This window comes from Capricornis sumatraensis, chromosome 9 (genome assembly GCF_032405125.1).
Source record: "Capricornis sumatraensis isolate serow.1 chromosome 9, serow.2, whole genome shotgun sequence".
Lineage (NCBI taxonomy): Eukaryota > Metazoa > Chordata > Mammalia > Artiodactyla > Bovidae > Capricornis > Capricornis sumatraensis.
The window spans coordinates 56915776-56930166 of NC_091077.1; the positions used below are offsets into that span (position 1 = coordinate 56915776).

At 42.4% G+C, this 14391-nt stretch overlaps 1 protein-coding gene across 1 annotated transcript in view; it reads left to right on the forward strand.

Annotated features, from left to right (window-relative positions):
* SH3RF2 (SH3 domain containing ring finger 2) overlaps window positions 1–9705 on the forward strand; it is a 148566-nt gene extending 138861 nt beyond the window's left edge. The window contains exon 10 of the mRNA XM_068981215.1: window positions 9463–9705. The gene's annotated coding sequence lies outside the window, so the exon portion shown is untranslated. The remainder of the gene's footprint in view (window positions 1–9462) is intronic.
* The last annotated feature ends 4686 nt before the right edge of the window (window positions 9706–14391 follow it).

Sequence of the window (14391 nt, forward strand, 5' to 3'; positions counted from 1 at the left end):
GCCAACTGCAGAAACCAGAGTAGCTTCTCAGATTCTGAAACTAAAACACATCTTGCTGCTGCTGCCAAATCCTTCCAAGAACTTCATGAAATGCTCAGAGAAAAATTATCTTTGTCCACAGACTACAGATCAAGAAACTGAGACTCAGGATGTTTCAGCAACTTGACTAAGGTCACATAATGAGTTTGAAATGGAAGGGAGACTACTAACTCTCATCCAGTGATAATTGTTACCATTTACTGAGCACCTGCTGTGTACCAAGCACTGTACATGTGGCATGCCATTCAATCCTACCCAACCCTATGATGGCAGGTACTGCTGTTATTCCATTTTAGAGAGTAGAATTATGGCCCAGAGGTCAAACGATCTGTCCAAGGTAACAAGGACTAGAACCCAGAACTCTTAAATCCAAACCTTAATCTTAAGTTACCATGTCCCAAGCATCCCTGGTGGCTCAGTGGTAAAGAATCTGCCTGCCAATGCAGGAGACACAAGTTCAATCCCTGACTCAGAAAGATCCATTTAAAAAAAAAGAAAAAAAGAAGTCATCATGTCCCTCTTCTTCAGTGGCAACTGTAAACACACAACATGTTGAAGTTGGAGAGGATGCAAAATGTGTGTGTTCTGCAGAAACCACAGGGATGAAGATGGAGATGGGAGTGGGGGGATGGTTTAACTCGGGGTGAAGCCCTCCCAGAGAATTAGTCTATGGGTCTTACCAACCAAGAAGTAGGGGTGGGAAAGAAGGTGACTGAGAATATTCTGTACAGAGATATCTGAGAAGCACATCTACCCCTGTTGCAAGGGCGGCCAGGCACAGCCAACTTGAAAAAGAACCAAAGCTTGCAATGTGGTTCTGGATCATTGACATCAGAACATGATGATCATTCTGTGGTCTCTAGATCTCTCCCTCTTCACGAGTCTATTTCTGGTTTTGCCTGTCCTCACTCTAAATAATATACAGTTCAGAAGAAGGGGGGTATGATTTCCAAAATGACCCCCACTTTCATCTTCTCTGTGGGAACAAGAGGGTTCAGAGAGCTGACATCTTCCAGTGTTCCATGCTGATATTTATCCAAAGTTCAAAGGCAGTTGCTTTGGGGGAGTAAATACACACCCACAGATGCAAGCTAATTATGCAAATAGGGTCACTGCTGGATGGACAAGAGCTGCAGTCTGGTAAAGACTAAAGCGATGCCAGCCAAGACCCGGAGAGAAAGGCAAAACACATTTGCAAAGGCCACTCTGTGTATCCTTGGTTAATGCTGTTAGAAACCATGCTAGTGTGACTGACTGACTTGATGAAGGCCATCTGCAATGTCAGAGTTTGACTGCTGTAGCCCACACATGTCCTAGAGGCCAGAGCCATCCTAACACCTTTCCCATGAAAACAAGGACTCCTCCCTGGACCATCCAAGTGGATTGTGAGAACTATTTGCAGTCAGGAGACTCACAAATTAGCAAAAGCAAGCTTGAATCAAAACATAAGGAGGCAGCAAAAACACCTGAAGGACCAAAGAAGAATTCAAATAAATATCACCTTCAAAGGATCATACCTAGATTCCCACCCCATTCTTGCCTGGTCATTAGGAGATATTTTTCTTCTCTGTCTAGAAGAGACCCAAAGGACCACACTCCCTGAGGAAGACATGGTAGTCACTACTCAAGAGTGATGGCAACAGCTTCCATGACAAAGGACAGAGCAGTCAAACAGAGGGGATCATACTATATGGAAGGGAAGGCTTCTTTTAGATATCAGAACCACATTTCCAAATACTCCATCCTGCATGTTCTATTTATAAACTGAATTCTTTTTTAAGCTTACATTCAATTTAGATGTTGGCATATTTGATAGTTTGGACCTTCTTCATGGAAACCTCCAGTAAAGAACTAAATTTTAAAACATCAGTCAACAGGGATTTGGGGGTAACTATTCTAGCTGTGTTCCCAATCCACTGGAACTTAACAAGATATGGAGAAACAACAAAACATAATAGCTAGAGTGGTGGGTTTTGGAATCAGATTATCTGGGGTTTGGCCCCAGCTTGTCACTTACTAGTTATGTTTCCTTTGGCAAATGACTAAAGCAACTTGGAAAAGTTACACCACCTCCCTAAACCTGCTTTTTCATCTATAAAATGGGAATCAGAATCTCCACCTCATAGGATTCTCAGAAGGATTAAACGAGATCCTGCATGTACAGCCCCGATTGTGGTATGCAGTACATCAAAGTATTCAATAAACGGTAGCTATTACCCATACATACATAGAGAGGCACAATTCAGAAATGGAGTATAAGAAAGAGCTAGTCTCAATCAAACAGACAGATGTGCGAGAAAGGAGTGATAAAGAAGTGGGCTTTTTGGTTTGTTTTTATTTTTTTAATATGAACTATTTTTTATTTTTATTGCTTCCCTGGTGGCTCAGACAGTAGTCTGCCTGCAATCAGGGAGACCAGGATTTGATCCCTGGGTTGGAAAGCTCCCCTGAAGAAGGAAATGGCAATCCACCCCAGTATTCTTACCTGGAAAATCCCATGGACAGAGGAACCTGGCAGGCTACAGTCCATAGGGTCGCAAAGAGTCAGACACAACTGAGCAAAATCATATATTTACTACAATATTGCTTCTGTTCTGTGTTTTCAGTTTTTTGGCAACAAGGCATATGGGATCCTAGCTACCCAACCAGGAATCGAACCCACACCCCCTGCATTGGAAGGCAAAATCTTAACCACTGGACCAGCAGGGAAGTCCTAGAAGGAATGTTTTAGTTGTCAGGAGAACTCCACTGAGCAGAAAGAGATTCTGAAAGACGGTAGCATGGAAAATGGCTATTACATAGAGAGGAAACCACCTGGGTTTTAGAATCATATGTCCCTGGGCTCAGATCCTGGCCCTACCACTTTGTGGTTGTCTAATCTTGAACCAAGTTAACTAACCTCTCTGGGACTTTCTTTACTCATCTGAAGTGTGAAAACAATAATCAGCACTTCACAAAGTCATTGGGAAGATGAAGTAAGACATAGGCCAGGTGCTGGTGTGCAAAAGGGACCCTAGCAGTGAATTCTGCAGTTATGACAAAGGCGTGATGACAAGATCAGGAGAAATGCTAGAATAAGAAAAGATCCTTCTAGCTGCCATTCATTACACGTGTACTAAATGCCAGGCATTGGTCTAATCCCTTAGGGCAGGGGTCCCCAACCTCCAGAATCTATCTAATGCCTGATGATCTGAGGTGGAGCTGATGTAATAATAGTGGAAATAAAAGTGAAAGTCACTCAGTCATGTCCGACTCTTTGTGACCCCATGGACTCTATAGTCCATGGAATTCTCCAGGCCAGAATACTGGAGTGCGTAGCCAGTTCCCTTCTTCAGGGGATCTTCCCAACTCAGGGATCGAACTCAGGTCTCCCACATTGCAGACAGACTCTTTCCAAGCTGAGCCACCAGGAAACCCAAATAATAATGGAAATGAAGTGCACAATAGATGTAATGCACTTGACTCATCCCAAAATGATCCCCCTGCACCTAAATCATGGAAAAATTGTCTTCCACGAAACTGGTCCCTGGTATCAAAAAAGGCTGGGGGCCACTGCCTTAGAGGCTTGTTACAGGGAGGTTACAAACACAGTGAAGCAGGTGACCTGGATTCAAATCCAGACTCGGCGTCTCTTCCCTGTATTACCACGGAAAAGTCATTTAATCTTCCCAAGCTCTGGTCCCCTTGCTTGTAAAATGCAGGTTCTAATTGTGCTTTCTTTGATGGTTTGGTGGGGATTAAATGAGATAAGGGGCGTGAAGTCACTAGCACAATGCCCAGCTCATAGAAAACACTCTGTGACGTTAGCTGTCGTGACTATTTACACATGCCTTTTCACACTTAACCTTCACAACAATCCCATGAGTTGGGTGTTATTGTCCCCTATTGTAGATCAGATCTGAGGCTCTGAGGATCAATCACTTGTCTAAGGTCACATAAAGGAAGCAGTGGGGCTGGCTCTGCAAGACTAGAAAATCTCAGCGTCTTTGTTCTTTTCACTTTTCAGATCAGCTGGTGAATGGTGCCAGGGTTGAGGCAATATGACAGTTATTTTTAAAAGCATCTCATGCCATAACCCTCATCAGTCCTTTGTCTTCTGGTTGTCCCTACACCTTACCTCCCATCTGTTGAAGGTCTGAGGTTTAAGGTTGTGTATGACCCTGAATGCAGCTAGTGAGCACCTTGGTGTGGCCCCTCTGGGGACTTGCAGCCTCACAAGGTTGACAAGGTTTATGAAATGTCCATTCTGATTTGCAAACAGGTCTGACACAGACATGCTTCCAGCTGGCTGGTGATTTCGATAACAACCCCTCCTCCTCAGTGCCAATTAACAGAAATTAAATGTCCCTGGCACACTTTGTAATTCAGGAAATGTATGTGCTGATTAGTTAAACCCCTGCTGGACATGCCATTATGACCAAGGGGCTCCAGGCCAACATCCCAGCTCTCACTCCATCTCCATTTAAAGTCACAGAATGTTTTCTTCCTGGGTAGAAATCAATGTCACCTCATTCACTTATTCATTCATCTTCATTCAACAAATATTGAGCATCTACTGTGTGTGAGGTTTTGTTCCATACAGTTCACAACAGTGAACAAAGCAAAGCAAGTAATAGTCCTGCCTCCATGAAGGGCAATAAATGGAAAATGATTAAACACACAGGATTATTTCTATATGACAGATGCTATGAAGGAAACAAACTGGTGGGACAGACAATGACTGGGAGGTATGAGTGACATTAGGTAGAGTGGACAACAAAGGTTTCTCCAAGGAGGCCAGCTTTGAACTGAGATTTGAAGACTGAAAACTCAGACATGCACAGTGACGAGATGAACAGGAACAAGCTCAAGGTGTCAAGAAAATTCATTCATTTATCAAACATTTTTGGTCATCAATCAATTATGTGTTGAATGAACTGGAGAATAAATGAATCCTCCCTTTTCCTGCCAAGAAGGATCTTCACAGGAAGAATGAACTTAAAGGAGATGCCACTAACTTAGAGGCAATTTGCTTCCCTTTTCTTCGGCCCCATTTCATCCCTCAAACAAGGGGCTTGGATCAGGTATTAGCATTCCAGGACTGCAGGATCATAAAAACTCACCTTCCAAAGGGACTGGCCCTCACAGCTCTTTAAAGCCACGACTCTGCAGCATGCAAAAAGCAATCTCATTTTTCTAAGTGGTCAAATGGTTGTTTGGAATTATGTAGACAAGGCATGAAATGTCATCTGCTTTGTTATCATTAGGATACGTTTATTGAATTCCCATGCCCACGTACTCATTCCGAGAATACTTATTATCAGTTGCCAGCTTCCCTTTCCCCTTCCCTCCCTTCCTCCTTCCCCCTCCGCACCCCCAGCTCCTTCACCCTCTTCCACTCTCCTCTCTCTGGGATAGCAATGAACAGCCCAGGCTATAGAATCAGAACACCCATTGTACCTCAAATGTGGCTCATTATGTCACTCTGGGTAAGTCATTTCACCTCTCTGAGTCCCAGTTTTCTCATCTATATAATGAGAATAATAATAGAGGCCATCTCATGACAATCATATAAAGTATAATAAATACTGAGCTATTGTTATCCTCATTTTGTTGATTAGGATATAAGATTTTAATAACTCTATTTAAGTTTTTAAGGCAAAAGAAACTCCAGTAATGAGTGTGATCATGAGCCAGTTTAATGGTCTGTATCCACCTGTATGGTTTTCCGTTCTTTGAGATAATCAAGAAGCAGGATTTTAATACATAACCTTGAAGAGGTCGCTTAATTTATAGCAATGCTTTTGAGCCAATAATGAGAGACAGACCTGCTGCCTTGTGCCAGACACTCTTTTATGTGCTTTACTTATATTGACTGATATTTTTAAATTTTCATCTTTTGTTTATTTTAATGGGAAGATAATTACTAATCAGCTGCGTGTATACATATGTCCCCTCCCTCTTGAGCCTCCCACCTCCCTATCCCAGCCCTCTAGGACATCAGAGAGCACAGAGCTGAGCTCCCATCAGCTATCTGTTTTACACACAGTAGTGTATATGTCAATCCTACTCTCTCATTTCATCCCACCTTCTTTCCCCACTGTGTCCACAAGTCCATTCTCCACATCTGCATTTCTATTTCTACCCTGAAAATAGGTTCATCGGCACCATTTTTCTAGAACAAGACAAGGGTGCCCACTCTCACCACTCTTACTCAACATAGTTCTGGAATGACTATTAGCCATGGCAATGAGAGAAGAAAAAGATATATTGACTGATTTTAAAATCTCACCATAACCAGACAAAGTAAACACTATCACTATGCCCATTTTACAGATAAGGAAACTAAGACCTAGAGAGATTAAATAGTTCCCATGGGGTCACACAGCTGGGACTTGGTGGAGCTTGGGAATAAATCCAGGCAATTGGACTCTAGTGTTCACTGGAAGCTACTTGCCACCTCATTTAAGATGAGACACCAAAGTTTTCCTGCAGACATCAGGGTTTTCTACTTCAGGGAGACCTGTCCCCTGATCACTTAATAAACAAAGAATCATCACCTGCCTAATCCTAAAGCCCCTGGCCTATGGACACAGGAGTGATATGAGCTGCTACCCAGTATAGCACAATGCCAGCCACAGGTAAATTCACACCTCCTGCCACTGATGGGATTTTGAGGTGTCTATTAAGATGTCAGTGGATCCTAGAGTTGAAGTTCTTTCTATATCACTTAGCACAACCTGGAAGGTCAGATTCATGTGGCAGTCAGCCCTCGATTGGCAGTTATTTCCTATCACTACCCTGTCCCTGTGCTGACTCTTAGAAATGCTACATCACAATAAAGGTACTTAAAGAGCTAACAAACAGCTACTACTCCCTTGAGATCAAGAAGCAGTCGACGCAAATCACCTTGCCTGCAGTCTCAGAGGGATACGCCCCCAGATGCTGATGTCAGGCCTGATGTGCAGACCAAAGCAGTCATTTCTGGGCCCACTGTGATAGCTATGGGTTGACCCATTTCCAAAGGCAGGTGCCCAGCTTCAGAGCCAGTACCCACTTAGGCAAAGATAAAAGAAGCAGGATATGACTAACACAGGCACTTTCCCTTTTAAGGACTAAAAGTTGTGAAGTTACTTGGTGATCCAATGGTTAAAACTCTGTGCTTCCAATGAAGGGGGCATGAGTTTGACCCCTGGTCAGAGAACTAAGATCCCGCTTGCTGTATGGCATGGCCAAAAAAGATAATAATAAAAAATTTTAAATAATAAATAAAAGTTGTGAACAGCAGGCTGAAACTCCTGCCCACGTTTGGGGGTGGACAATGGAGACAGCGTAACTCCAGATCCTGTGTAACTGATTATCTTGATGGGAGGCAGACTCTGTATTTATGCCTGCTTCTCCCTCTGAATAAGAAGCAGTCCCATTAAGCCCCTCATCGCTCTTACCTGCTGTTATGGTGAGTGAAGCACATCAACAAAGGAGTAAGTCCTGCAATTCACTGGCAGGCCCTGAGAGGGTATAAAAGCTCAGTGGTTAGCCCAGATGTGGCTGCCTGCTTGAAAGCTCAGCCTCCTTCAGTACACTCTGTCTCTGTAACAACAAATCATAGTTTGGCCTTTCAAGAGTTGGGAGTTCGAGTCAGACTCCCCAGATTGCTGTTTCCCGTAAACTTTGCTTGCAAGATCCAACTGTCCCATGTCACTCTGAAAAGAATGAGGCTGTGATCATCACTAAAGTTTCCCCAAAGAGAAAACTGGCCTGTTAAATCAGCAGGAGTCCTTGGATAGAAAAGAAATCAGGCTCCAAAGGAAAGACATTGGACAGGAGATGGAAAATTCCCTCTCCTACTTATGTCCTGTTCTACTAGGTTTTCGTGGAACTCACTTGTGGACAAATCCTGAGCCTGGGTCTTTTAGAAAACAAGTCTTTCTCAATGTTCTGGGACCACTTTCCCATTACCCTCTTAGTTTTCTCCTGTCCCCCTTCAGCATAGTCGGTTGGGACTTCATTTGCGTTCAGAAGGGCCAAGAGCCAAGCACTGGCCGCAAAGTCATAGAGAGAAGCCAACTCCTGTGATGCCCATCCAAACCGCCTGCCCTCACCTGGACAAGGGAAAGCCGGAAGTGTTGGCTGCACTTCCTCCTGAATGTGCTCAGGAAGAGAAGAGGCCCCAAGGGACACACAGGGAGGGGAGGACATTGGCTACATGTGTGGGGGTGATAGGGATGCAGATTGAGTTTGGAAATCAAAATACAATATTTCAGGCTTTGGAGAAATTCTGAGGCCTTGTGAATTTTAAGTTATTTGAAATAATTTCAGATATCTATAAGTGTTGCTAAAAATGTACAAGGGATTCCTGTATACCCTTCATTACTAGGTTCCCTAGATATTAACATTTTCCTATGTATGTTTTGACCCTCTCTCTTTTAAATATGTATATACATATATACTAATTAAATGTCAAATTAAAATTTAATATTAATTATATATATAATCTTTCCTAACCATTTGAGAGCAAGCTAAAAATGTTCATTGTCCCCTAAAATATTTCAGTGTATATTTTCTAAAAACAGGGATGTTACCTAACCACAATATAATTCCAAAATCAAGAAATTAACATTGATATGGCACTATTAACTACTCTACAGCTCTTATCCAATTGTCCTATTCCTTTACAGAGAAGAAAGGTTTTAATGTCCTGTCTAGGATCCTATCCAGGACCACACATTTGTCTCTTTAGTTTCTTTTCATCTGGAACAGTTCCTTGAGTCATTGTCTGCTATGATCCTGGCATTTCAAAGAACATAGGCCATTTATTTTACAGAATGTCTCTCAATTAGGGTTTGCCTGGTATTTCTTCATCAATAGATTCAGATTGTTCATTTTTGGCAGTAATGGATAATAATCTATAGTATATAGATTATAGTATATAATCTATAGTATATAGATTATACTATAGTATATAGTATATAGATAATAGTCTATACTATGAGAGAGAAGGAGAAACTCTTCCTGACAGTAGAGTCCAGCTACAAAATATAGAAGGAATGATGGAATTTTATTAAAATCACCATTTGGTAACCACTACAGTAGCCACTGGCTTGGGCAAGAGTCACCCATGGATATTAAAAGTAGTAGGTAAAAGCCTGAAGAGCTCAGAGTATCTCCTCCAAAGATGCTTATTAATCAAAGTGGAAAATAGCAACTTGATAGTGGAGAATGCTGGTAAACAACCACCTTAACCCAAAGATCAAGTTGGCATCCACAGAAATGGGAAAATAGAGAGTATGTGTCTCCTGATATGATGAATGGACAATACCATATCTCTCTTGTGAAATTAAAAGACATATTACGCCCAAACAGCTTAAGAATGTTAAAGAACTGTAGTTGGAACCAGGCTGCATTTACACACAATAGATTCTGAAATCCTTTTCACCTTCACAGATCCCGCCTTGGAAATCTTCCTTGGAGGAGTAGTAATAACGGGATGCTGAAGAGAACAAACCGTCTGCTTGGATGGAAACTCCTCAGTGCAGAGTTCTGGGCCATGTGATACTCCTTGGACATCAGGGACGGTACAGGAATACCAATAGACTGGTCTCCAAGACAGAAGGAGAATACGAGAAAAAGTAAATCTGTCTTCCCACAATATCAATGGGTGGTGGACCAGGCTGGAGGAAACACAGGAGCCATGAGACATTACAGGTTACACAAGACCCTTGGCCCTCCTGTTTTTCTGTTCTGCTGTCAAAGCCAAATTTCTTCTTGCCAATTTCTCACACCTTGGCACCTAACCGACAAAAGAAAAGACCAGACATCAAATGCCTCCCAGAGTTGTGTCTGGCCTGTTGCTTCCAGCTCGGTTTAGACCAATGCAGGGGGGTGGTATCATAATCTCCTCTCAGGTGTTCAAGCCAGAGAGGCCAGGGCTTCTTCACAATGTCCCCAGCCTTCACCTCCTCCCTTGACCACACACGCTGCATCACTCCACTACATCTGCATTCTTTTCCATTCCAATTCCATTCTGTCTTTTCACCCTGACAATCTCTGATCCAGAGACTTTTTGTTAGAAGCCCCACAGCATTGGCTTTATCTGCCAAACGGTAAGTGAGGAGGCAAGAGGCACAATGAGACCACAGAAAGGCTAATGCAGTGATGACATCTTCTCACACATGGTCTGTGAGGGTGCCACCAGTTGTCAGTCATCTCTTTCCTCTCAACGACCATGACTAAATGTTGGTTCCATTTTCTCTGGTGTCAATTTGGGTTTGGTTGGCTGCTCTTTAGCGTTGGAAGCAATGAATATGGAGATGCTGCCTTCAGATTCTGGAATCTACTTGTTACAGCCATGAAGCCCTACAGCTCACCTATAGATAGGTTTCAATGACTTCACTTTTCAGGGCACTCATAGAATGTCAGAGTTGGGAGGAATTTTAACTTTATAGATGATATACCAAAACGTTAGGTATAGGTAAGCTGTCCACTCAAAAGCAAGTTGTATAAACTGGATTGGGGAAAACAATACAACTTTTAATTCCCAGAAACCATCAGTTCACGTTGGTTAATTATAAATATGTCCTCAAGGCTCTCTTGTTCAGATTTGCTTCTTCTTAGACTGGCCTTGGAGAAGGCACTGGCAACCCACTCCAGTACTCTTGCCTGGAAAATCCCATGGACTGAGGAGCTTGGTAGGCTGCAGTCCATGGGATGCTAAGAGTCGGACACGACTGAGCTCACTTTCACTTTTCACTTTCATGCATTGGAAAAGGAAATGGCAACCCACTCCAGTGTTCTTGCCTGGAGAATCCCAGGGACAGGTGAGCCTGGTGGGCTGCTGTCTATGGGGTCACACAGGGTCAGACACGACTGAAGCAACTTAGCAGCAGCAGCAGCAGTAGCAGACTGGCCTCTGCCTCTCACATTTAGAACAGCAAGAAAGCACCACTGCCAATATTTACACATGCTGCTTTTTTCATCTTTGGAATCTTTTCACAGCTTACAGTTTCATGGAGGGTTTCATGAAGATTTAGCTTTTCCTTTGAACCTGCTTAGCCAGTAAAACAAATATTTTTTTCCCCAAAGCACAAATTAAAGAACCTGATTTATTCCCAGCCAAATTCAGAAGCTTAAGAAAAGCTTCCCCATTCCCTAAAGTTTTCATCTCTGGACTGTCAGCTTCAGAATATAGATTTCAAATGGCCATGAGTCAAAAGTGGTGGAGGTATGAGGAGGCAGATTCAGATGAATTTGAGTGATTAGAATGAGGTCAGGCCAGAAATGCACCTGAGAATAGTTTGCTAATCATTAGTTCTGAGTTTCATCTTCTGGAATTATTGCTTCTTATATTGGGTCAGGGAGAGGGTATTATTTAGAGGAAAAAAGAAGAAAGAGAAAACAGAAGAGAAAATTTCACCTTTCCATGGAAATATCAGCAGATAATCTATAGACTCTTGTGTCTCTGCTTGTTTTTTCAGTACAGTGTTTTTTAATAGACAAAAAGAGAACCTTTATGAGGTAATATGTATGTGAATAATGTTTATAGAAGGGGTATTACATGTTAGTCATTATGGACAATTATACAAATAAACCTTAGACATGTAAAATATATTATAAAAATTATTTTATAGAGCCAGGGACACTTTTCATATCTTTGTTCTAAAACATAGAGAGTTACAGGGCTGGCAGCTTATTTCTTTGTTAGTACATGCCACTAGAAAGCCAAAAGGTGTGGTGGGGTTTCATGTGTTTATTTTCTGGTTTTGTAATTTATAATGATCTGAATGGATTACTTTGAAATGTCTGTTGCTTATGTATGGGTATTGTTTGCCCACAAGGAGTTATCAGAGATCCTTTCCACATTTTGTATCTTAGAAAATCAAAAGGAATTTTCTAGTGAGAGGAAAAATACATAGAAGTGTCCACAGTTGGGTAACTCAGATTTGTACCACTGACAGTGTCTCGTAAGTCCAAGGAAATAGACAGCTCAAGATCAAGGTTGTTGTCTCTCACTTAAACACTGGATGTTGGATAACTTTTCTCCTGGGAAGGAAGCACAAATTTTTGTTAATTTCTTTCTTCATGGACTTGACAAGGTCTAGGGGAAATCAGAAGTGGCCCTTAAGCCACCTTGCTTCAAGACAACTCTCCACCATCCATTGTCAAAGAACCATCCATGTATTAATTCTGTTTGATATTCCATGATTCACTGGCAATGCTTTTAGAGCCCAAAGTTTTACTTTCTTGGATTTATGGCTCTAAAGAAGTGTTAAGTTTGCTCTACCGCCCAGGCTGATTAGAAGAAGCAAAGGGAAAGTGGTGGAAGTGGAGGGGGGCTTCCTTGTGGAGAGGTTCACTCACACCTCTAACCACCTCTGACCACAGCTGAGAGAAGCCCTCGGCCAGTAGCCAGTGCATGATCTGCCATCTGCTCTTCACACAGCGAGGGGTCATCATGTGAGAGTGGAGAGGTCACCCCAGTCTCCTTTGCCAAAATTTCATATTGTTCCCAGCTATAAGCTTGTGAAACGCAGTATGTGTTTTCGGTCAAAACAATAAAAGAGGTTTATTTTTCACTTAATAGACTCATCCCTCAGGCCTGTTTTTTTTTTGTTTTTTTGTTTTTTTCAGCAGCTGACTTGGAGAGGGGAGTACTTTATCATGTATTAAATGTCAACACTGAGCCTTTTATTGTTCCCAAAGGGCTTTGGCTGCTGGCAGCTTCCCTGGACATCCAAAAGCAGGGCTGGGAGGAGAGGAGTGACTTTGTCAGACAGAAATTGACTATTTTCAGTGGGGATGACTTGGGGCAGAGTGAGTGACACTTCCTTTCCACACTCACCAGGCTGAGTTCACCTCCTTAGAACAAATCCCAGTTTGTAAAACCACAAGGGGACCAAGACAGCCTCTTGGCCAGAAACCTTCTCTGCTTGCTTAATGCACAGCCTCAAGAGTCTGACTGCCTGTCACCTGCTAGCTGTGTGGCCTTAGGCAAGTTACTTAACCTCTCTGTGGTTCTTGTCTGGAAAATGGAACTATAATAGCAGTTTCCTGAGGAATATTAAGGATTAAATGTCTTAAAATATGTAGAGTGCTTTGAATAGTGCCTGACACATACAAGTGTTCAATTCATGTTTTACCACCTTCATAATATTTGCCCTATCCACCAACCATTTATATTATCATTTACTTAATGTTCTTCTAATTAACTTAATTTTAATCTAAAACTTGATAGAAAACTTTATATCCCAACTGTAAATGGAAAAGTATTATCATTTACTATGAATATAAGGTAATAGTAAATAGTAATAGTAGCTAATATTTACCAAGTCCTTGCTCCTTTCTGAACATTGAGCTAAGTGTCTTGACTTGTTAAAATCCTCACAACCCTGTGAAGTTAGTACTGTTATTTTACAGAGGAAGACACTAATGTACTGACAGATTCACAAATTTGCCTGTAGTTACACAATTAGTAAATGAAGGAGGCAGTTCAGCTTCAGACCCCAGGGTCCTCAGCACTGCTCTATGCTGCCATGCTAACAAAAACAAGAGTATTCTACTCACGTGGTAGATGGTGAGTGAACTAGTTTCCTACAGCTGCTGTAACAAAGAACCACAAACCGGATGGCTTAGAACAACACAAATTTATCCTCTCACAGTTCTGGAGGCTGGAAGTCCAAAATCAAGATGTTGGCTGGGCAGTGCTCCCTCTGAAACCTCTAGGAGAGGTGATGCTAAAGCTGAAGCTCCAATACTTTGGCCAACTGATGTGAAGGGCTGACTGATCAGAAAAGACACTGATGCTGGGAAAGATTGAGGACATGAGGAGAAGGGGGCAACAGAGGATGAGATGGTTGGATGGCATCACCAACTCGATGGACATGAGTTTGAGCAAACTCCAGGAGACAGTGAAGGACAGGGAAGCCTGGTGTGCTGCAGTCCATGGGGTGGCAAAGAGCTGGACACAACTGAGCGACTGAACAACAACTCCTACCTTCAGGTACCCCCAGGCATTCCTTGGTTTGTGGTAGCATCACTCCAGTCTCTGCCTTCACACAGCTTTCTCTCTGTGTGTCTCTACCTTTGTGTCTCATCTCCTCTTGTAAGGACAATAGCCATATTGGGTTAGGGCCCACCCTAATGACTCATCTTAATTACATTTGCAAGACTATTTCCAAATGAGGGCACATTCACATATACCAGGAGTTTGGACTTAAACATATCTTTGGTAGGAAGGCGTTGGGCACAATTCAACAGCTGCCCACCTAAAGGCCTTGAGTCTGGGGCTAAAGATTTACACATGGTGGAGAGTTGGTCATAGTCAGCAACAAGCTGAGGCTCTCTCCTTTGTGCAGTCAGGATTGAAGGAGTCAGGAC